The sequence below is a fragment of the Bos indicus x Bos taurus genome, chromosome 29, assembly GCF_003369695.1.
Source record: "Bos indicus x Bos taurus breed Angus x Brahman F1 hybrid chromosome 29, Bos_hybrid_MaternalHap_v2.0, whole genome shotgun sequence".
Taxonomy (NCBI): Eukaryota; Metazoa; Chordata; class Mammalia; order Artiodactyla; family Bovidae; genus Bos; species Bos indicus x Bos taurus.
This window is the reverse complement of record NC_040104.1, coordinates 10,785,945-10,804,435: the sequence shown is the minus strand read 5'-3', so window position 1 is coordinate 10,804,435 and position 18,491 is coordinate 10,785,945. Positions and strand designations below refer to the sequence as shown.

At 47.1% G+C, this 18,491-nt stretch overlaps 1 protein-coding gene, 1 long non-coding RNA gene and 1 pseudogene across 2 annotated transcripts in view; 2 read left to right on the top strand and 1 right to left on the bottom strand.

Moving 5' to 3' along the window:
• Window positions 1-11,541, top strand: part of LOC113886566 — a 52,963-nt gene extending 41,422 nt beyond the window's left edge. Inside the window, exons 2-3 of the long non-coding RNA XR_003509470.1 lie at window positions 8,041-8,121; window positions 10,121-11,541. This is a non-coding gene — a long non-coding RNA (uncharacterized LOC113886566). The remainder of the gene's footprint in view (window positions 1-8,040; window positions 8,122-10,120) is intronic.
• Window positions 1-18,491, bottom strand: part of FADS1 (fatty acid desaturase 1) — a 107,029-nt gene that overhangs the window by 66,478 nt on the left and 22,060 nt on the right. The window lies entirely within an intron of this gene.
• On the top strand, window positions 3,551-5,279 carry LOC113886563 (annotated as a pseudogene).

The following is an 18,491-nucleotide window of genomic DNA, read 5'->3' as shown; positions in this document are numbered from 1 at the left end:
AGATTTGAAATAGCTCAGCTGGAATTCCATCACCTCTGCTAGCTTTGTTCGTAGTGATGCTTCCTAAGGCCCACTTGACTTCCCACTCCACGATGTCTGGCTCTAGGTGAGTGATCACACCATCATGGTTATCTAGGTCATTAAGATCTTTTTTTTTTTTTAATAGTTTTTCTGTGTATTCTTGCTACCTTTTCTTAATATCTTCTGCTTCTGTCAGGTCCATACCATTTCTGTCCTTTACTGAGCCCATCTTTGCCTGAAATGTTCCCTTGGTATCTCTAATTTTCTTAAAGGGATCTCTAGTCTTTCCCCTCCTATTGTTTTCCTCTATTTCTTTGCATTGATCACCGAGGAAGGCTTTCTTATATCTCCTTAATATTCTTTGGAACTCTGCATTTAGATGGACATATCTTTCCTTTTATCCTTTGCCTTTCACTTCTCTTATTTAATAACTTATAAAGGAAAAGAATCTGAAAAAGAATATGTGTGTGTGTAACTGAATCACTTTGCTATACACCTGAAACTAACACAACATTGTAAATGAACTATACTTCAATAAAATGAAAAAAAAAAGTTAAACATAGAATTCCCATAGGGTTATAGTACAGTGTTAGTTGCTCAATCATGTCCAACTCTTTCTGACCCCATGGACTGTAGCTCACCAGGCTCCTCTGTCCATGGAATCCTCCAAGCAATAATACTGGAGTGGGTTGCCATTCCCTTTTCCAAGTGATCTTCCCGACCCAGGGATCAAACCCAGGTCTCGTGCATTGCAGGAAGATTCTTTATTGTCTGAGCCACCAGGGAAGCCCAGAATTCCCATGCTGCTGCTGCTGCTGCTAAGTCACTTCAGTCGTGTCTGACTCTGTGCAACCCCATAGACCGCAGCCCACCAGGCTCCCCCGTCCTTGGGATTCTCCAGGCAAGAACACTGGAGTGGGTTGCCATTTCCTTCTCCAATGCATGAAAGTGAAAAGTGAAAGTGAAGCCGCTCAGTTGTGTGTGACTTTTAGCAACCCCATGGATTGCAGCCTACCAGGCTCCTCCGTCCATGGGAGTTTCCAGGCAAGAGTACTGGAGTGGGGTGCCATTGCCTTCTCCACAGAATTCCCATGTGACCTAGTAATTCAGTCTTAGGTATATGTACCCCAAAACTGAGAATAGGTATTCAAACAAATACTTGTCCATGAATGTTCAGAGCAACAAAAGGTGGAAACAGCTCAAATGTCCATGAATGGAGGACAGGATACAGGATATCCACACGATGAGCTAGTGTTCAGCCATATAAAGGAGTGGAGCACTGACACACACTGCCAGACCGATGAACCTCAATAGCATCATGCTGAGTAAAAGAAGCCAGACCCATAAGGGCACATATTGTGCGATTCTGTTTATATGAAATGGCCAGAAAGGAAAATTCACAGAGACAGAAAGCAGGCTGGCGGTTGCCAGGCCCTGAGACGAAGGGGACCAGGGAGTGACTGCTTGATGGGTATGGGGTTTCCTTTTGAGATGATGAAATTGTTTTGGAATTAGATGGAGGTGATGGCTGCACAAGATTTTACATATTCTGTTGTTGTTGCTTTGTTGCTAAGTCCTGTTTGACTTTTTAAGACCCCATGGACTATAACCTGCCAGACTCCTCTGTCCATGGGATTTCCCAGGCAAGAATACTGGAGTGGGTTGCCATTTCCTTCTCCAAGGGATCTTCCCGACCCAGGGCTTGAAGCCACATCTTGCAGGGTTCCTTCCTTGCGAACTCTTCATCTTGGGGAGTCATCTGAAAATCTATGACTCTCTGCTCAGCTCACTTCCTGCTGCTCCCATGGAGGGAAAAGTGAGCTATGACCTCAGAATCTACTAGCACAATGTCCTGGTTCTTGTGGCTCCCCAATGGAATTAGAGAAGACACAGAAGCAGCAGACCTGGGGCTTCCCTGGTGGTCCAGGAGTTAAGAATCAGCCTTGCAATGCAAGGGACACGGGTTCCATCCCTGGTCTGGGAAGATCCCACATGCTGAGGAGCAACTAAGCTGTGCCCCACAAATACTGAGCCTGTGCTCTAGGGTCCGCAAACGGCAACTGCTGCAGTCCGTGCACCTAGAGCCTGTGCTCTGCAACACACCGAAACGAGAAGCCCACACGCCACAAGGATGAGCAGTCCCTGCTCGCCCCAATTAGAGAAAGCCTACATGCAGGAAGAAGACCCCCCACCACCAAAAAATAAAATAAATACATTTTTAAAAGCAGCAGCGGAGCTAGAAGAAAGCTCAAGCTCTGTTGTACATATTAGGTTTGGGGGTCTTGCTCCACCCCTTCCCTATTTCCCCAGTGCGCCCAATGCTCTGGGTGGTGGGCCAGCAGGAGCTAAGGCCCAGGAGGACTGGCAGAGGAGCCAGGCAGGGGTGGATAGAAGGTGACTGTCAACAAGCCAGCGTGGAGGGCATTGTGTTCCCAGCCATCTGGATCAGGCTTCACACTGTGCAACACTCTTCCTCTGATTCCCACCTGATTTTTACAATCACTTGTGGGTCAGCCAGGCCAACAGGCTTCCTCCTTACTTTACAAGATAAACTCCAGAAGGACTTCCCCGCTGGTCCAGTGGGTAAGACTCCACACTCCCAATGCAGGAGGCCTGGTGTCTAACCCTGGTCGGGGAACTATATCCTGCATTCAATAAGATCCTTTGATCCACAACTAAGACCCAGCACAACCTAAATAAATTCCTGCTTCCGAGGTGCCTGCTGATGGTCTCAACAAGGCCAGTGGTGCTTGATTCTGCTGAAGCAGCTATGGAGATCTGGACTGTTTTCCTGTGACTTGAAATGCAAAGCTGCAGGCAGAGCAAGCAAATAGGTACTCCCAAGGTCGCTGGTCAGGGAACTGGAAAAGATCAGTTTTCATTCCAATCCCAAAGAAAGGCAATGCCAAAGAATGTTCAAACTACTGCATAATGTCACTCATCTCACACTCTAGCAAAGCAACGCTCAAAATTCTCTAAGCAAGGCTTCAACAGTATGTGAACTGAAAACTTCCAGATGTTCCAGCTGGATTTAGAAAAGGCAGAGGAACCAGAGATCAAATTGCTAACATCCTTTGGATCATAGAAAAAGCAAGAAAATTCCAGAAAAATATCTATTTCGGGGCTTCAGTTGTGGCTCAGCTGGTTAAAAAAAAATCTGCTTCACTGACTACACTAAAGCCTTTGTGTGGATCACAGCAAAGTGTGGAAAGTTCTTCCAGAGATGGAAATACCAGACCACCATACCTCCCTCCTGTGAAACCAGAATGTAGGACAAGAAGCAATAGTTAGAACTGGATATGGAACAACGTACTGGTTCCAAATTGGGAAAGGAGTATATCAAAGCTGTATATCATCACTCTGTTTATTTAACTTCTACGCAGAGTACATCATGTAAAATGCCAGGCTGGATGACGCACAAGCTGAAATCAAGATTGCCAGGAGAAATACCAATAACCTCAGATAGGCAGACGACACCACCCTTATGGCCGAAAGTAAAGAAGAACTAAAGAGCCTCTTGATGAAGATGAAAGAGAAGGGTGGAAAAGTTGGCTTAAAACTCAACATTCGGGAGTGGGATGGCAGCAGAACCGGCCAGAGTTGGCCCTAGGCTGACAGATCCCGCTCTCTGGCCTGAAACATGGCCTGGGGTCCTGGCCCTCTAACCCAGTCTCGCCCCAACACTGTCACCATGCCCAAGACAGGGAAGCGACTCAAGTTCTGGGCCCAAGATGCCTGCTCAAGCAGAGTGACTGTGGTGAACTATGCCAACTCGGATCCGGCCGTCATGAGGTCTGGAAGGGTCAAGAAAGCTGTTGCCAAAGCTGTTCAGTAGGAAGCCTCCCAGGTTCTTGGAGTGGAATCTCTTTCTGGAGCTGGTGAGCCCTGTGACATCATAAATTGCAGTGGTGAGACTGATGCCCAGGAGGAAAGCATCCATGAGAGACTATCTCCAGAAAAAAGAAGAGCAAGAGGCACAAGAGAAGACCTGGATGGGACTGGAGGAGAAGAGTATCCCATGGATATTTGGCTACTGCTGGCCTCCTGTATCCGTCCTGAGAACATTGTGAATTTTTCCCTGATTTGTAAGAATGCCTGGACTGTCACTCGCACTGTGACCTTTTGGACGAGGTTGTACGGAAGACACTACACACTGGAGGCCTCTCTGCCTTTGCACCTGCGACCTGAGTCAACAGAGAAGCTGCATGCACTGTCTTCAGGCATGTGTGATCCGATCTCTGTATGATATATATAAGCCATTTGCTGTGCGAATCTCCAAGAATCCAGGCATTCCAGAAAGCACTTCTAGCACATTAAAGAATTCCAAATGCTTACTTTTCTGGTGCAGAAAGATTGTTGGGAACAGACAGGAACCAATGTGGGAATTCAAATTCAAGTTCAAAAAATAGTCCCCAAGATTAAAGAGCAAGTGTATGGGAGGACTGTAGCCTCCCATTCAGTACGAAGATGTTCATAACAACCCAGACCAGGACCGCTGCCTACTGCAGAGCAGCACCTTCAATTTCATCTTTATTCTAATTGTCATGGGAATGATATTTACCCTGTTTACTATCAATGTGGACACGGACATGCAGCATCATTGAGTGAGACTGGTGTTCCAAGATTATCCTGTCCATGGTGGTCAGAAACTGTGCCGGGAATAGGGTGTGCAAGTCATCCTGGACCCAGTGCACAACGTTCAACTTTTTGACTGGTGGCATCCTCAGTATCCGTTTTCCCTGAGAGCATTGATAGTGCTTCCTGTCACTGAGGGCAGCCCTGAGCTAGGCCAGTCCATTTGTAATCAGATTCCAGTTTGGAAGGGGCAGCTGGATTGTATATCTAGTCAGTAATGCACATACTGTTTAGGTTTTGGGGGCTCCTGATAGAAGAAGGAGAAGGACTGAATCACGAGGAAAAACAACTAATATTTATAAATGTATTTTAATGTAAACTTTTGCATTTGAAAGGAGAAACCTGGCCCTATTTTCTGTGTTAACCCCATTTGGTGCCACTGAGTTTGTTGTTCTTTGTTCTTTTATCCCAGCTAAAGTGGATGATCTTGCTTTAGGGGAAAATTAAACTTTTAAATCTCCAAACAAGGAAATGTAAACATTCCTTTATGGATCAGAGTAACCTTAGAGGCCTAAAATTGTTGCTACTATTGCTTTCAGTTTAGCTGTCCCTCAAATTCAAGTGAATATTTCCTTGTTTCCCTTTACCCTTATCTAGAAATAAAGCAGGTGACAGGGTTTTCAGAACCTTAAAAAAAAAATTCAAAAAACTAAGATCGTGGCATCCGGTCCCATCACTTCATGGCAAATAGATGGGGGAACAATGGAAAGACTGACAGATTTTATTTTCTTGGGCTCCAAAATCACTGCAGATGGTGACTGCAGCCATGAAATTAAAAGACGCTTGCTCCTTGGAAGAAAAGCTATGACCACCCTAGACAGCGTATTAAAAAGCAGAGACATTACTTTGCTGACAACAGTCCATCTAGTCAAAGCTATGGTTTTTCCAGTAATCATGTATGGATATGAGAGTTGGACCATAAAGAAAGCTGAGTACCAAAGAGCTAATGCTTTTGAACTGTGGTGTTGGGCCAGACTCTTGAGAGTCCCTTGGATTGTAAGGAGATCAATCCTAAACTAGTTAAACCAGTCAATCCTAAAGGAAATCAGTCCTAAATATTCACTGGAAGGACAGATGCTGAAGCTGAAGATTCAATACTTTGGCCACCTGATGTGAAGAACTGACTCAATGAAAAAGATCCTGATGCTGGGAAAGGTTGAAGGCAGGAGGAGAAGGGGACAACAGAGGATGAGATGGTTGGATGGCATCACCGACTCAATGGACATGAGTTTGAGCAAGCTCTGGGAGTTAGTGATGGACAGGGAGGCCTGGCGTGCTGCAGTCCGTGGGGTCGAAAAGAGCTGGACACGACTGAGCGACTGAACTGACTGATGAGATATTGAGCATAGCTCCCCGTGCTATATAGTAGGTCCTTATTGCTTATCTATTATGTTCAAGTTTTTGAAAAATCAATTTACTTTTGATGTCTTCCTTGCCCTTAAATGTCTAGACCTGCACTGCCCAATACAGTAGCCCCCAGTCTCATCAGTTACTTAAATTTAAATTCAGTTCAGTTCAGTCGCTCAGTTGTGTCCGACTCTTTGCAACCCCATGAATCACAGCACGCCAGGCCTCCCTGTCCATCACCAACTCCCGGAGTTCACTCAGACTCATGTCCATCGAGTCGGTGATGCCATCCAGCCACCTCATCCTCTGCCGTCCCCTTCTCCTCCTGCCCCCAATCCCTCCCAGCATCAGAGTCTTTTCCAATGAATCAACTCTTCGCATGAGGTGGCCAAAGTATTGGAGTTTCAGCTTTAGCATCAGTCTTTCCAAAGAACACCAAGGACTGATCTCCTTTAGGATGGACTGGTTGGATCTCCTCAAGAGATCTTCTCCAACACCACAGTTCAAAAGCATCAATTCTTTGGCGCTCAGCTTTCTTCACAGTCCAACTCTCACATCCATACATGACCACAGAGAAAACCACAGCCTTGACTAGACCGTCATTTGTTGGCAAAGTAATGTCTCTGCTTTTGAACATGCTATCTAGGTTGGTCATACTTTCCTTCTAAGGAGTAAGCGTCTTTTAATTTCATGGCAGAAATCACCATCTGCAGTGATTTTGGAGCCCAGAAAAATAAACTCTGATACTGTTTCCACTGTTTCCCCATCTATTTCCCATGAAGCGATGGGACCGGATGCCATGATCTTCGCTTTCTGAATGTTGAGCTTTAAGCCAACTTTTTCACTCTCCACTTTCACTTTCAATCAAGAGGCTTTTTAGTTCCTCTTCACTTTCTACCATAAGGGTGGTGTCATCTGCATATCTGAGGTTATTGATATTTCTCCTGCCAATCTTGATTCCAGCTTATGTTTCTTCCAGTCCAGCGTTTCTCATGATGTACTCTGCATATAAGTTAAATAAACAGGGTGACAATATACAGCCTTGACAAACTCCTTTTCCTATTTGGAACCAGTCTGTTGTTCCATGTCCAGTTTTAACTGTTGCTTCCTGACCTGCATACAGATTTCTCAAGAGGCAGGTCAGGTGGTCTGGTATTCCCATCTCTTTCAGAATTTTCCACAGTTTATTGTGATTCTCACAGTCAAAGGCTTTGGCATAGTCAATAAAGCAGAACATGGATTAGAGGAAGTCTAAATTTATACAGATCCTTATCACATATCCTTAGGATTGAACAACAGAGTCTGATGAAGACCTCTTAATGGGTTTTCAGTTAGTGCTTTTGTGGTTTGGAGTACATTGTTTATTGCTTCCGAGTCTACATTTCCTCCTCTATAAAGCATAAATTAAAAAACCTACTTCACAGGTAGTGACTCATTTGTGAAATAATACATGGAAGGCACTCAGCATATTTCTAGTGTATACTAACTATTGGCTGTTCGTCTAGTTCCTTCCCCAGAGCGCTGCAGAGGTGATCAGTTTGGCACATCACAGCATTAGGTTGGCTGAATCAGGGAGATCAAAGACATGAAAATTCCTTGAAAATAGAAACCCACTGGTATTGCTAAGAGCACAATGAATTAGCGTGACGGAATCAGGCTGTGGGACTTCCCAGGTGGTGCTGTGGTAAAGAGCCCACCTGCCAATGCAGGAGATGCAGGAGACTCGGGTTCGATCCCTGGGTCAGGAAGCTCCCCTGGAATAGGAAACAACAACCTGCTCCAGTATTCCTGTCTGGAAAATTCCATGGACATAGGAGTTTAGCAGGGTCACAAAGTGTCAGACATGACTGAGCATGCATGCACGAGTCAGGTTGGGGGGATACTGTCCATGGAGATGGGGCAAAAGTTGTGACAATGTCGTGAAAGGTAGGACAATGTCTTGAAAGAGGACATTGCAGGGTGTGGGTGTTGCTAACATAACATTGCTGGTGCTGGAAAAAGCATGGTGACCCAGCCTCCTCTTCCTTCCCTGTCCAGTTCTGGGGACACTTTCACTGGAACAGACAGAAGAGGAATCACTTTCCTATCAGCTTATCGACCAGGTCTCCTGGGGAGGAGGTAAGAATTTGTAATTTATCTCTTAGGTTAATTATCAATAGGCTTTGTGATTGACCAGAAGGGTGATCTCTCCCAGGGTCATTCTAAAACCATGTACCTCAAATTGGGACTTGAACTCAGCCAAAACGCTGACTGAGACTTGAACCTATGCAGCCAGGACTTGAATCTAGCCCAAATCCATGGTCTTCCAAATGAAATCACACACCTGGTTTCAGGACTTAATGAAGCTCTGGTTCTTGATGTCTCATTGCAGAAAGAATTCAGAGAGAGACAAAATGGTGGGTAAGAAGTGGATATATTTAAATAGAAACACATTCCACAGACAGAGTGTGGGCCATCTCAGAAGGTGATAGAGCTCTGAAATAGGGTGATGTTCATTTTAATGGACTGAGACTTTCATAAACTAAAGAGTGGGAGAATAATTCCAACTATTTTAGGGAAGGGGTGGAGATTTCCAGGAACTGGGTCACCTCTCACTTTTTAGCCTTTGATGGTCAGCCTTGGAACTGTCATGGTGCCTGTGAGTGTGCCATTTACCTTGCTGATGTGTTACAGTGAGTGTGCCCTGAGGATCAAGGTCTAGTCCAAGTTGACTTGTCTGCCATCTTGGACCCATTTGATTCTAATCCGTTTATGTCGTGTCCTTGGTTATGTCCTTCTTTCAAAGGGTTTGTCCTGCTCTCCTCCCTCCTGTTTCAACTCAGGCCCTATCCCCCAGAGAATATTGCTTTAGCCTCTTCTTCAGTCACCTGCCCACGTGAATCCTTAATAGCAGTGCTGGGCTTGAGTGTGGGCGGGTGGCCCAGAGGGAGACAGTCTTCCAGTGTGTGTTCACACCAGCCTGCTTCTTACAGCCTGGTGGTCGCCTGTTCCACGCGTTCACTCGCTCAATAATCAATGAAGCCTATGATACACCAGGCACTCTGAGAGGGGGGACACACACAGTAGGGGGGGCCAAAGGACCTGGTCCCTGCTCTCAGGAAGCTTCCAGTCTAGTGGGAAGAAAAGCAATAACCCAGTCAATGAAGTGTGACAGCTGCTATGAAGGAAACAGGGTGGTCGAGGCTAAGGGGCAATGCGGGGGTGGTGATGGTGTGCAGGGGAGGTGGGCGAGAATCCCACTGAGCTATGACTTGGGCCAGACATGGGTGGGGAGAGAGGAGGAACACTTGGGGAAAGAACTTGACTTTTCAAAACCAGCAAGCAGGCTTGAAGTGGGGCATTTGGACAACTCTAAGTGCAATGGGAAAGGTCTCAAGCAGGCGGGTGAAAGGACTGGGGTGTATTTTAAGGTGGTTGAAGTTGAGTGGAGCAGGGAGGGGTCGGAGGCTCTGCTGGGGAGCCAGAGGGAGTCTGGAGATGCTGCAGCTACAGACAGGCTCTCCATGGGGCAGGATTCTGGGGAGAGCGTGGGAGCAGGGAAGAGTTCCCCATTCAGCTAATGCGTCTGGAACGTCCTGCTGGAAGCTGACATTAGAGCAGGGACTTCGCTTGTGAAAGACAACCAGCTTGCGCCAGACCTCCTAAATCTTCTCCTGCAGTGCCCTGAGGGTGACCTGGCGGCTTCTTACAATGCAAGAAATCTCGAGGCCTCTGCGAGCCAGAGTGGCTGGTAGATGAATCAAAGCTTTGCATGAGGCCTTTGCAAAGGCTTTGCTCAAGTGTGGGGGACATGGGAACAGCTTGGGAAGGCTCCTGGGATGGCCCTGTTTGCAGGGTGCTCAGGAGTCTGGGGTTTCTCGTTACGAATAGTGGGACCTGGGTGTGAGTAGATCTGAGTGGAGTCCACAGCTCACTGCATCTGTCTACATGACGGCAGGACTTTGGACCCTCCAGGTTAGTATGTGCAAACCCTTTTTTAATTCTCATGCCCCTAAGGATCCGTTTTAGACAGTTATCCCCAAATCATATCCCATCTAGAAAGTTTAATACATAGATGACTGTCCACTTATTGTTTGTATATCTATGTTTATTTTTGTTTGTCTTTTAACTTTTTTAGGTTGGAGAATAACTGATTAACAATGTTGTGATGGTTTCAGGCGAACAGGAAAGGGACCTAACCAAATATATACAGGTAGCCATTCTCCCACAGACTTCCCTCCCATCCAGACTGCCATAGAGTATTGAGCAGAGTTCCCTGTGCTTGTCTATCTGTGTTTATATATAGAAAGAGTAAGATTTTTTTCAGCCCCCAAGAAGGCAAATTTGGTCTCCTTGGCAGTGATCCTGCCCCGCTGAAATCAAAGCCTCTTCACTTATTACAGGACCAGAGAGAGTAGCTCCTGTGACTCTCTGACCTGCCCACTCTGGCTTCTTGAAAGAACTTGCCTGGTCACCACCCAGTGTTGCAGAAGACCTTGTGCTTCCCAAGGTCACCCTCCCATGCTCCCAAAGTAGCTGGACCTGATGGCCCCAAAGGGTGCTGATGTCTCATGGAAAGGAGGTGCATGCTTCACTGCTTTTCATCCCTCTGTATCCCCTGGCCGGTGGCTGCATGGCCACCTTAAATCCCAGAGAGATCCCATGAAAACATCCTTCAGGGAATTCCCTGGTAGTCCAGTGATTAAGACTTTGTGCTCGCAATGTGGGGGGCACCCGTTCAATCCCTGGTTGGGAAACAGGGTCCCATATGCCACGAGATGCAGCCAAAAAAAATTGTTCAACCAAGTGAGCCCAGGTTGAGCAAGACACCCCCAGTTACGTGTCTGCCCTCAAGCCTCCCCAGAGCCCTTTCACTGACTCATCAGTAAAAGCAGCAGTACAGTACCAGCCGCAGCCAAGTCCCAGTCAGGCTCAGCTGGTCTGCACAGTCAGCCCTTATGGTTCTGACAGTGTTCCGTCTTACAGGTAAGAAACCAGAGACCGGACAGGTCCTGCTGGAAGCAAGGTCATAGAGTGATGACTGCAAGGCTTCCTTTCCTTGTTCTGCACCGGACGAGCAGGGAGCCTCCCCTAAGAGCCTCTACCCAGGAGAACTGGGGAACCGGTCATGTGCCCTGAGTCTCTCCGGAGCCTCACCAGCCATGATTTGGTTTGCTGCCTGTCCATGCCCCGGCATTTAGAAATGCTTGGGCTTCCCTGGTGGCTCTGTGGTAAAGAACCTGCCTGCCAGTGTAGGAAATGCAGGAGACTTTGGGTCCGATCTCTGGGTCCGGACAATCCCCTGAGAAGGAAATGGCAAACTGCTCCAGTATTCTTGCTTGGGAAATCCCATGGATGAAGGTACCTGGTGGGCTACAGTCCACGGAGTTGCAAAAGAGGCAGAAACAACTTAGCAACTAAACAAGAACAGCAACAATTTATAGATGTTTATAGCAATTTGATGGAAGAATTTTGTGCCTACTATCTCTAATTCAGGAACTTCCCTGGTGGCTCAGATGATAAAGCGTCTGCCTGCAATGCAGGGGACCTGGGTTCAATCCCTGGGTTGGGAAGATCCCCTGGAGAAGGAAGTGGCAACCCACTCCACTACTCTTGCCTGAAAATTCCATGGATGGAGGAGCCTGGTAGGCCACAGTCCATGGGGTCGCAAAGAGTCAGACACGACTGACTGACTTCACTCACTCCTCTCTAATTCTAAAGCATTCTCCTCCTGGATACTGGGTGTCTTGGCTTTCATTACTCTAATGATTCATTTTTATTGTATTTTATGAAAGCATAGATCTGTGATGGATTAGAAATTAGTTTTGGAACGCTGGTCCTTCACCATCAATAGTTGGATGTGTGCCTCCCACCTCCCACACGCAGCATGGAAGGTCTTTGACCTCAGGATTAAAGAAAAATCAATACGTGGTTGATTGGCTGAGCTAACAGTGGACAGAGCTCAAAGGTCTTTCTTTCAGCCCTGGGCAGACACAACCTTGGCAACATAAAGCTTGACTCCCGGGTGCTTCTCATCTACCGAGCCCTGTCCCAGGGGAATGGCTCCATAAGTCCATGGGATGTACAGTGAGTGGCTGCAAGTACCTTCGCTGGGGGCTCTTCTGATCAGAGATTTGGTGGAGCAGTTGGGATCTTGCGTTCTCAGTCGCTGCAGTCGTGTTCGACTCTTTGCGACCCCATGTAGCCCCCACGTAGCCCGCCAGGCTCCTCTGTTCATGAGATTCTCCAGACAAGAATACTGGAGTGGGGTGCCATTTCCTTCTCCAGCTGAGATCTTAAAGATCATTTAACCTCTCCTCTCATCGTACCAATGGGGGATCCAGACCGTAAATGGGGCTGACATTTGTTTTCTTATTTCCATTGTCTGGAAGGGTCCCTGTCACAGAATACGCTAAGAGCCAGAGTCCGGGTCTGATCTGGGGTCCAAGTTCCCACACTGGTGGCCTGGTTCTGCTGTCTGGGTAAGGTGTCCTCCCTGCATCTCCGCGGGGCCAGTTCAGGAGGGAAGATGGACACAGAGTGGGGAGGATGAGGGACAGACTGGAAGAGCTCTCACCACCTGTGATCTCCATGTTGTGGTGACCCTCGGGACCAGCTGGGGCCCCACACCCCAGAGGCACACACTCCCAGCCCAGCGTGCAGGGGCTGTGGGCTCAGGGGCTGCCCCACCACTGACAAGTGTCCCTGAGCCGCCCCGCCTCTGTCCTCCCTGCTCCATCCTCAGAACACAAAAGGGCTGTGCTTCCCCTGCACCCTCAAGTCCTGCACACCTGTCTCTCCTGGCCGCCCCACAGGGAGGGCAATTCCAGGAAAGGGAGTTTGCCTTAGCTAAGGCGAACACTTCAAAGTCCCACCACACCTAGAAATGCCGAGTGAAAGAAAGAAGTGACTTGTCCAGGGGCACATAGCAGGCAACTCAAAGGCCATGCAGGGATGTGTCCTAGCAGAGAGCAGGGCTCTCCCCTCTACCACACTCACTTTTGAAGGGGGCCCTGGCTGCCCAGCCCAGCACTGGGGCCAGAGGCTGACACGACTGAGCGACTAACCCACCCGCAAGGCTGGGGGTGGGTGGTGGCAGTCTGTCCAGGAGAGGAGCAGGGACCAGGAAGACTGAAGGTCACGCATGGCCCTGCTAGGGGAACACAGAGTGCTTCCCTGGGCTGCAGGGCAGGATGAAGGGAAACTGAGCGACTGAACTGAACTGAAGCCTCTCAGAGTAAGTCACTCAGAAGCTGAACTGTGAGGCCATCTATCAAACCTGACAGCAGTCGTGGGAAGAGAGCCCTGGAGAACACTAGCAGCATTTCTGCCCAGTTCTGCTGGCCTCTTTGGCAAGGAGCCCTTGGATTAGAAGCCAAATATCTAAATTGTAGTACTGATTCAGCAATCTCCCAATTATATTATTAATGATGCTGAATTGCCTCGAACTTTATCAGTTCAGTTCAGTTGCTCAGTCCTTTCCTACTCTTTGCGATCCCATGAATCACAGCACGCCAGGCTTCCTTGTCCATCACCAACTCCCGGAGTTCACTCAGACTCACGTCCATCGAGTCGGTGATGCCATCCAGCCATCTCATCCTCTGTCGTCCCCTTCTCCTCTTGCCCGCAATCCCTCCCAGCATCAGAGTCTTCTCCAATGAGTCAACTCTTCGCATGAGGTGGCCAAAGTACTGGAGTTTCAGCTTTAGCATCATTCCTTCCAAAGAAATCCCAGGGCTGATCTCCTTCAGAATGGACTGGTTGGATCTCCTTGCAGTCCAAGGGACTCTCAAGAGTCTTCTCCAACACCACAGTTCAAAAGCATCAATTCTTCGGTGCTTGGTCTTCTTCACAGTCCAACTCTCACATCCATACATGACCACAGAGAAAACCATAGCCTTGACTAGACGGACCTTTGTTGGCAAAGTAATGTCTCTGCTTTTCAATATGCTGTCTAGGTTGGTCATAACTTTCCTTCCAAGGAGTAAGCGTCTTTTAATTTCATGGCTGCAGTCACCATCTGTAGTGATTTTGGAGCCCAAAAATATAAAGTCTGACACTGTTTCCACTGTTTCCCCATCTATTTGCCATGAAGTGATAGGACCGGATGCCATGATCTTTGTTTTCTGAATGTTGAGCTTTAAGCCAACTTTTTCACTCTCCACTTTCACTTTCAATCAAGAGGCTTTTTAGTTCCTCTTCACTTTCTGCCATAAGGGTGGTATCATCTGCATATATGAGGTTATTGATATTTCTCCCGGCAATCTTGATTCCAGCTTGTGTTTCTTCCAGTCTAGCGTCTCTCATGATGTACTCTGCATAGAAGTTAAATAAACAGGGTGACAATATACAGCCTTGACGTATTCCCTTTCCTATTTGGAACCAGTCTGTTGTTCCATGTGCAGTTCTAACTGTTGCTTCCTGACCTGCATACAGATTTCTCAAGAGGCAGATCAGGTGGTCTGGTATTCCCATCTCTTTCAGAATTTTCCACAGTTTATTGTGATCCACACAGTCAAAGGCTTTGGCATAGTCAATAAAGCAGACATAGATGTTTTTCTGGAACTCTCTTGCTTTTTTGATGATCCAGCAGATGTTGGCAATTTGATCTCTTGTTCCTCTGCCTTTTCTAAAACCAGCTTGAACATCAGGAAGTTCACGGTTCACGTATTGCTGAAGCCTGAACTTGGAGAATTTTGAGCATCACTTGACTAGTGTGTGAGATGAGTGCAATTGTGCAGTAGTTTGAGCATTCTTTGGCATTGCCTTTCTTTGGGATTGGAATGAAAACTGACCTTTTCTAGTCCTGTGGCCACTGCTGAGTTTTCCAAATTTGCTGGTATATTGAGTAAAGCACTTTCACAGCATCATCTTTCAGGATTTGAAATAGCTCAACTGGAATTCCATCACCTCCCTAGCTTTGTTCGTAGTGATGCTTTCTAAGGCCCACTTGACTTCACATTCCAGGATGTCTGGCTCTAGGTCAGTGATCACACCATTGTGATTATCTGGGTTGTGAAGATCTTTTTTGTACAGTTCTTCTGTGTATTCTTGCCACCTCTTCTGATATCCTCTGCTTCTGTTAGGTCCATACCATTTCTGTCCTTTATTGAGCCCATCTTTGCATGAAAAGCCGGGGCACTGAAGCGCGGGTGGCTGCGACCGGCGCACTAAAGTGCCTCCGAGAAGAGCTACCCCACGTCCGAGGTCAGGGGCAGAAGCCGGGAGGACCCCATGACCAAAGGGCGGCGGCCAAGAGGAGTTACCCCACGTCCGAGGTCAGGGGCAGTGGCCGAGAGTGCCAGGCTGCAACGGCGCGGGAACGGCCAAGAAGAGCTACCCAAGACCGAGGTCAGGGGCGGCGGCTGGGAGGAGCTACCCAAGACCATGCCAGTGGCAGCTGCCAGGAGGAGCTACCGCACGTCCGAGGCCAGGGGTGGCGGCCGGGAGGACCAACCCCACGTCCAACGAGCGGTGGCTGCGAGGGCACAGAAGGGCCTAGAGGAGCTATCCCACGTTGAAGGTCAGGAAGGGCAGTGGTGAGGAGATACCCCTTGTCCAAGGTAAGGAGCAACCGCTGCGCTTTGTTGGAGCAGCCATGAAGAGATATCCCACACCCAAGGTAAGAGAAACCCAAGTAAGACGTAGGTGTTGCAAGAGGGCATCAGAGGGCAGACACACTAAAACCATACTCAAAACTAGTCAATTAATCACACTAGGACCACAGCCTTGTCTAACTCAATGAAACTAAGCCATGCCCGTGGGGCAACCCAAGATGGGCGGGTCATGGTGGAGAGATCTGACAGAATGTGGTCCACTGGAGAAGGGAATAGCAAACCACTTCAGTATTCTTGCCTTGAGAACCCCATGAACAGTATGAAAAGGCAAAATGATAGGATACTGAAAGAGGAACTCCCCAGGTCAGTAGGTGCCCAATATGCTACTGGAGATCAGTGGAGAAATAACTCCAGAAAGAATGAAGGGATGGAGCCAAAGCAAAAACAATACCCAGCTGTGGATGTGACTGGTGATAGAAGCAAGGTCCAATGCTGTAAAGAGCAATATTGCACAGGAACCTGGAATGTCAGGTCCATGAATCAAGGCAAATTGGAAGTGGTCAAACAAGAGATGGCAAGAGTGAATGTTGACATTCTAGGAGTCAGCGAACTAAAATGGACTGGAATGGGTGAATTTAACTCAGAAGACCATGATATCTACTCCTGTGGGCAGGAATCCCTCAGAAGAAATGGAGTAGCCATCATGGTCAACAAAAGAGTCTGAAATGCAGTACTTGGATGCAATCTCAAAAACGACAAAATGATCTCTGTTCATTGCCAAGGCAAACCATTCAATATCACAGTAATCCAAGTCTATGCCCCAACCAGTAATGCTAAAGAAGCTGAAGTTGAACGGTTCTATGAACACCTACAAGACCTTTTAGAACTAACACCCAAAAAAGATATCCTTTTCATTATAGGGACTGGAATGCAAAAGTAGGAAGTCAAGAAACACCTGGAGTAACAGGCAAATTTGGCCTTGGAATACGGAATGAAGCAGGGCAAAGACTAATAGAGTTTTGCCAAGAAAATACACTGGTCATAGCAAACACCTTCTTCCAACAACACAAGAGAAGACTCTACACATGGACATCCCCAGATGGTCAACACCGAAATCAGATTGATTGTATTCTTCACAGCCAAAGATGGAGAAGCTGTATACAGTCAGCAAAAACAAGACCAGGAGCTGACTGTGGCTCAGATCATGAACTCATTATTACCAAATTCAGACTTAAATTGAAGAAAGTAGGGAAAACCACTAGACCATTCAGGTATGACCTAAATCAAATCCCTTATGATTATACAGTGGAAGTGAGAAATAGATGTAAGGGCCTAGATCTGATAGATAGAGTGACTGATGAACTATGGAATGGGGTTCGTGACATTGTACAGGAGACAGGGATCAAGACCATCCCCATGGAAAAGAAATGCGAAAAAGCAAAGTGGCTGTCTGGGGAGGCCTTACTAATAGCTGTGAAAAGAAGAGAAGCGAAAAGCAAAGGAGAAAAGAAAGGATATAAGCATCTAAATGCAGAGTTCCAAAGAATAGCAAGAAGAGATAAGAAAGCCTTCTTCAGTGATCAGTGCAAAGAAATAGAGGAAAACAACAGAACGGGGAAGACTAGAGATCTCTTCAAGAAAATTAGAGATACCAAGGGAACATTTCATGCAAAGATGGGCTCCAAACTTATAGAGAGGTGTAAACATTCTATCTATACCTTGTGACTCAGCTGGTAAAGAATCCAGCTGAGCAAGGTGGGAGACTTGGGTTCGATCCCTGAGTTGGGAAGATCCCCTGGAGAAGGGAAAAACTACCCACTCCGGTATTCTGGCCTGGAGGATTCTATGGTCTAAGTCCATGGGGTCTCAAAGAGTCAGAGACGAGTGAGTGACTTTCACTTCACTTCACATACATAGATATGCTTCAGTATCATTTCATCAGCATCTGTAACAATTCAAAGTGCTTTTCTATTCATTGATTGCAGCCCCCGGAAGTGAGCACTGTGTGTATGTATCTTTGTTTTTTGTTTGCTGCTGTTTAGTCACCAAGTTGTGTCTGCCTTTTTGTGACCCCGTGGACTGCTCACACCAGTCTCCTCTGTCCTTCACTATCTCCCAGAGTTTGCTCAGATTCCTGTCCATTGAAGTCGTTGATGCTGTTTAACCATGTCATCCTCTGACACCCCCTTACCCTTTGGTCTTCAGTCTTTCCCAGCATCAGGGTCTTTTCCAATGAATTGGATCTTTATATCAGGTGGCCAAAGTATTGGTATTCCAGTTTCAGCATCAGTCCTTCCAATGAGTAGTCAGGTTGATTTCCTTTTAAGATTGTCTGGTTTGATCTCCTTGCTGTCCAAGGGACTCTCAAGAACCTTCTCCAACACCACAGTTCGAAAGCATCCAACTTTCACATCCATACATGACTACTGGAAAAACCATAGCTTTGACTATACAGACCTTTGTCTGCTGCTTCTTAGTAGGCTATCTAGGTTTGTCAAATCTCTGTTTTTGCAAATGGGAAAGCCAAGCATCCAAAAGGTTAATCAATTGCTAGTTTGGAAAGAACTTATAGTTTGCAATTAGACCTAATGTTCAAATCCCAGTTACGTGAATTACAACTTCACAGAGCTCCAATTTCTGCAACTGTAAAATGGGGCCAGTAAAGGCATGTTCAGTTCTCAGGACTTTCCCTTCCTTAGGTTACTCCATGTTTGGGCACAAGCGAGTACTGGTGTTAGCTGGAGACTAGCCTGCCAGGACCTGTAAGTCCCAGCAGATTGAAGCCTATGAACCCTGGGTCTCTACAAGGTGAGAAGAGAGGACATAGATGTGGCCAAGGGAAAGGCAGGAGGAACCTTCAGGATCCAGGCTCTGAGACCCTCTGGAGCTCTGAGACCCCATCAGCCTCCTGTTCAAACACACATGTATGTTTTGTCATGTTGGATGAGGTCT